Genomic DNA, 6272 nt, shown 5'->3' on the forward strand with positions numbered 1-6272 from the left:
TCACAATTACTGTTTTTTTTTCTTCATAAAAACCTACATTACAACCTTTTATTGAAACATGTAGTTTGAATACATATGTAACGTAATTAATCACGTAAAAAACCCATATTTGAATAATAATAATAATAATAATAATAATAATAATAATAATAATAATAACTATTATTATTATTATTATTATAAATAATATATGGTCATGGGCGTATTTATATATTCTGAGTATTCATTTGTTTTGATTTTGTATCTTTTTTTAATTAGAATTAATTTTATATGTAAATCAGTAAAATGGTATTATCGGTTCATATATGTTTATATTTTCTATATAATTTAAATTCATAAAACCATATTGCCTTCAAAATCGGCATGCATATATTATCGGTATAATTATTTGTTTTTATTTGATATATTTTTTAAATTTTTATTAAGTAGAATTAATGTTTAAATAATAATGACATCATCATTTTGAAAATTAAAAGGTCATTAGTGATGAAATGATGACACTATTATTATTATTATTATTATTATTATTATTATTATTATTATTATTATTATTATTATTATTATTATTATTCTTATTATTATTATTATTATTATTATTATTATTATTATTATTAATTGTTATATACTTATATTACCGAATGAATTTGACATTAGTTATCATCATCATCATATATCATATATCATATATCATATATCATCATATCATATCATCATCATCATCATCATATATCATATATCATATCATATCATATACATCATATACACATATATAAATCGGTAAGGTTTTCGGCCACATGTCACCTTCTAATGACCTCATAATCCCATTCTTTTTTCTAATTAAAAGTAGATTAAATGCTGAAAATTACATTAAAAAGACACGTGTCCTCAATCATCAGTAATTAAGCGAATAGAAACTGCTACGATTGCATCAGTTTTATTTTCTTCCAGATTCAAAAAAAAAATGCCAAATTAGGGATTAGAGGCTTATTCACAATTGAATTGAAGGATCGGATAATTTTTCTAGGGTTTCAACATTCACTGTCATTCCACCACAAGGAAAAAATGATTCATCCTCTCAAATCGCTACCAAAATTTGTTTCATCATTCAAATCGCTGAAAAAATTGTCTAGGTTATTCATGACGGAACCGCTATTCACATATTGGCGTGTTCAATTGCTGATAATAATAATAGCATCATCGATATCCAGTACCAGGTATGGATTGCCTCTTCAATTCTTAGGGTTAACATACGAAATAAAATTTGGGTAGGGTTTAAATCGATTGATCTATCAACCCATCATCAGATGGGATTCTTCACAACTCTTCATCTGAATATATCGATGACTAGAATCATCTTCAACATTCTTACGATTTGAGATCTTTTCTTCCAAGATTGTTATGGTTATTACTATGTAATTTTGATTGTTTAGACTCTGTTAAAACTTGATCTATTAGTTAATTTTGTTTTTTATTAATTAGGTACAGGTAATTGTTTTCTTCATCGATTTTGAATTTTTAATTGCTTGAATTGCTCATGATTGATATGTAATACTCCGTACTTAAGTTATTACAAAAAAAAAAAAATCGAAAGCTATAAAGACTGATACTTAGAACTACTTGATACAATTAGTTTAATGATACTTTCAAGAATTAGTAAAATGATGAGTATATACTTTGTGAGTCATACTTTGTTAGTGATACTTAGAACTACTTGATACAATTAGTTTATTTTACATGGTAGCATTTCAAGTTGCCACATTGTATGTTGAATGTTGATTTAGTTAACTTGATGTATGTGTTTTTTATGCTAATAGTCTTTATCTTAACAATATTTTCTTTTAATGATTAAACAACTACATCTCCTCTTTATTGTGATATGTGGGATTATACAAACAATGTCCACTGTGGTGCTATGTTTCCATTTAAGTTATATAGTTAATAGTATATATACTTAAGAGTTAGTAAGTAATAGTTAATAGCTATTAGTTATAGTTATGTTCAAGATTTTATAGCTTTCAATGGAGCTAAGGTCCTATTAGGAGTGATTTGTTTAAACAGGTCTCAAATTGTCAAACCAACAATGGTTTGAAAAAAACTCAGTGCCGTTGTTGGTTGCTACCACGAAAATCAGAATTGCCATCCATCTGTAACACAAAAACCCGGAAGGTAAAAAAGGTATTTCAATTAAGATTCATGATTATTAGTTATGTACTAAAGCTGTCAAAATGGGAGGGTCATGTGGGCTGGGTAAGATGTCAAAACAAGTTTTGTTAGTGTGTGTCAGGTTTTGTTGACCTATAATCACTTTTGTCATTTTATTCCATCATCAATTACTGATGCATAAGTATATTATTACAATCATTTTAAAAATGGGTCACAAGTTTCTTAACTCAAAAAACGTAAGTTATAGTCCAATTTGTCAGGTAACCTAACTGTTGTTAACTTTGTTTACTAAAAGTCCTATCATATAAAAGATATTTTTGCTGCTCATAAGATCATTATGCGACTATTCATATGCACAGTTAATACATAACTAATAAGTAGTGTCGCTCAGTCATTCCATGTAATTCATGTACACATTTTCTGTAATTTTTTTTTTTTTTTTTTTTTTTTTTATTTTATAATCAAACAACTGTGATTATAAGTGATATTTAGAAATTATTGCTCTTATGCAGTGGTAGATTAACAATGTTACATCAAATTTTAATGGACTAAAATCAATGATGGCTATGTACTAAGGTTTGGTTGATGTTTCAATGGGCTCAAAATAAGCACATTAAATTAACTCAGCCATTCCATGTGATTCGGGTACATGTATATTGTTTTTTGTTTTGATTTTCGAATTAATCAACTGTGATAAAAGGAGACATATAGATATCATTGATGTTATACATGGGCATACAATGAATGTGTCATCAAATTTTAATGAACCACTATGATGCAGATTGTGCCATTGTAACTCGATGTCGTCAAAGTAACATGCGTACAACTACGATATGAAAGTCATGTCATCTTGGTATTGGCCTAAAGGCATCAGTAACTATGTAATAAGGTTGGTCGTTTATAAAACTTATGCTTTCAATTACTTCTATTTTTGTTACTAACGGAAAGTATGTATGATTTTACTACTATTATGTTATAGCAATGAATACATATATACATATACATAGACATAGATTATAAGCTATTATTTTCCTGTGATTAAACATATAGCTGACAAGTCATCTTATGATTAGACTGAGATTAGTTGTTATCGTGTATGATATTAGTATGAATGTAGTGGTTATGTATGAATTAATTATCCCTCGCAACCATTAACACATTTTTTTCGTGCAACAAAAAGATTGGACATTAGGTACATCTTGAGAAGAGCTAATAAATTGAAATTGAAGCTTAAAACATGTAAAGAAGTTTTTTTCAGGTTATTGAAAAACACTTCCAACTGATTGAGCTTTTTGGTTCCAAGGTACCACCACTCCACCATCTCTTGACAATTTTGCTAATCAGTTCATTATGTTGCACTCAAAATCTCATGTAAGAGCTGTTGAAATTTATGGAGCTAAGAAGCGTAATAACTTTGCTAAAAGGGAATTGAGGATATCAAAGTTGGAACGAATACCATGAAATGGAATGAATACCATGAAATGAGAATTTAGTACATCAAAGATGTTGCAGATTACAAGGCTCAATGCTTTCACACTTGAATCTGTTTTGGAAATTTCGCAAATTGTGGATCCAAGGATGATCAAACACGGTAGTTCTTATTTTTCTTATGGAAATAGATGATAATTTAGATGATGAATAATACAAGCACTATAGGCACTGGTCAAATCCCTTAGAATCAAGGGTAGACACTTTTCTCTTCCATTATGGTTTATGTCTACTATGCGAATTTTTATGTTAGTTTTGTTATTATCTGTCATTTGATGTAGGAATGCAATGGTTATTATTAGTCGAATCTTTTATGGTAAATTCGAATTGTTTATGGTGTTAGGCTATGTGTTATGATTGATTTATAATGTTGTTTTTTGAGAATCCAACGACACAATTTCTTATGTCCTTTAGTACATATAGACATTAGTATGTTCTTTTAGTTTTGACAAATTATTATAGATTCCTTTGTTTATTAAAATCATAGTGAAATCATGTTATGCTTCATCTTTGTTGATGCAATTGTATCAATGAAAATCCTTCAGGAAGCAATTGATGTATTTTCCACTAACTTGAATCATACAGCTTTCAGGAAGAAAAAAAAATATTTCTTATATTTACACTTTTGTAGCCACCAAGGGATGGACCAGTGGTGTTGTTTTTGTTTCATAAAAATTTATCAGGTACCCATTTGACTTTGTTGAAGGTGAATTCTGAAGGGCATAGGCTTCGAGACCAGGTACCCATTTGACTTTGTTGAAGGTGACTTGAAAAAGTTTTCTTCACAACTGCTTATCAACTCAAGAAAGTTTAGAATTGCTTGGGGTACTTTTTATTACTAATACATTCAATCTCTTTTTTTAATTTATAATTTTAATTTTAGTTTATACCACACAAACAATTGACTTAATGCAGGGTCGACTCACAACACTAACATGTTGATAAGCTCGGTAAATTTTGCACGGTTATTTTTACCACCCGTTCAATGCACATGCTCTAAAGCATGTATTGTGAGTCTTATAATTGATTATTTCTTCAGTTTTTATGTTTCGGTTCAACGCATTGTCTCATAAATGAGACATTAAAATGAGACTATAAACAATTGGATGGTAAATTGTAAATGTATTCATTAATAGCGTTTACGATAATAATATTATCAATACATTAGCTTAGTATAAATAATAACAATAATGACGGGTTTCGTCATTCTAATTTTATCATACAATTAATCAATATCAAGTTGTTAAAACAAAATGTCTTAATGAGCATAAGGTTATTTGATGCACAAGAGTTAGTTAAGTTGTCAATCTTTGTGTTACTGTCTTTATTCACCAATGGTAAACTTGTGAATGAAAGACATAGATTATAATAGTTCCTAGAATACAAATTTTTCATAAGTTTGGTTACAACACATATTAAAACAGTAACGGATGTGTTCGGATGGTAGTTTTATCATACTGGTTAATTACTATCAATTATAACGGTTCCAATTTGTTTGATTTAGAGTTGCCGTGCAATGCACGGGCTCTTAAATCTAGTATGATTATATACTCAAATTTACGAAATTTTCAGTGAACTCGTTTGAAGGTGTCATATTATTAGGACATTCTCATAAAAACTATGTCACGTAGCATTCTCTGCTAGATGTTAAGCATTTGATATACTTTAAAGGGAAATTGATCAAAATATACTTTTTTTTAAAGACTTCAAAAAAATACACCTTTTTAAAAAAAATTGTTTTTTTACACCATTCAGTAGACGGGAATTCTGTCTACCACCTTTATCTGTCGTCGACTACCATTTTTACAAAGTAGTCGACGGTTTTTTCGTCGACTACTCAATACAGGTGGTCTACTATATAGTCGACGAAGTTATAAGGCAGTAGATGTAACCCTGGTAGACTACCTAAAAAACATTTAAATGTTAACTTTGTTGCTTAGGTCAATAACACACATTTATTTAATATAAATTACAAAAAAAGAAACACATGTTTTCTTAAACCATAACAAGATTGTGACACATAATATCTCTAAGACACATATATTAGAGTTACATAGACAACTAATCTGGATAATAACCGTCCGCATCTGTCTTTTTACGATAAATTCCCATTTTGTCAATACTTTCTTCATCGATGTATGTAAGATACAATACAATTCTCTGGCCCGTTACCTTGTGCATTTGTTTTATATTATTCCAATTTTTCTCACACATAAGAAGCCTTGCTTGGTTGTCTCTAACAGTGTCTACCTCCAAATAAAAATTGTCATTATGCTTCCAATCATTTTTTTCTCTAAATAATGCAAACAACTCCTTTAGACCAAAGTCACCAACATCAACGTCTTCAAATGATTTTATCCTTTGTATGATTTCCAGTCATGAGTAACAGTGCCACCGTAATAGACGTCAAATGAAACGATGCCAGGAGCCATGAAAACTAGTGATATTTGATAGAATTTGATAAATTGAAGAGAGAAAAAATAATATATGATGTGTGTGGTAGTGAGTACAAAATGGATACGTATGAACAAGATATAAATGTTGCTCCTTTTTTAGATAAGATGATATATGGATAAGAGATCACCCGATTAGATTTGGTAGAATCTTATCCATATATCATC

At 29.0% G+C, this 6272-nt stretch overlaps 1 long non-coding RNA gene across 4 annotated transcripts; it reads left to right on the top strand.

The window, feature by feature from the left end:
• Positions 1-960: 960 nt before the first annotated feature.
• Positions 961-3992, top strand: LOC139893199 (uncharacterized). Of its 4 annotated transcripts, XR_011774396.1 has the most exons (3): positions 961-2175; positions 2676-3052; positions 3344-3992. It is a non-coding gene; the product is annotated as an uncharacterized lncRNA (long non-coding RNA). The 4 variants fall into 4 exon arrangements; XR_011774393.1 differs by having other exon boundaries at positions 961-3052; XR_011774395.1 differs by having other exon boundaries at positions 961-3052; positions 3422-3992.
• Positions 3993-6272: the final 2280 nt, after the last annotated feature.

The sequence above is a fragment of the Rutidosis leptorrhynchoides genome, chromosome 2 (genome assembly GCF_046630445.1).
Source record: "Rutidosis leptorrhynchoides isolate AG116_Rl617_1_P2 chromosome 2, CSIRO_AGI_Rlap_v1, whole genome shotgun sequence".
In the NCBI taxonomy this organism is placed as follows: domain Eukaryota; kingdom Viridiplantae; phylum Streptophyta; class Magnoliopsida; order Asterales; family Asteraceae; genus Rutidosis; species Rutidosis leptorrhynchoides.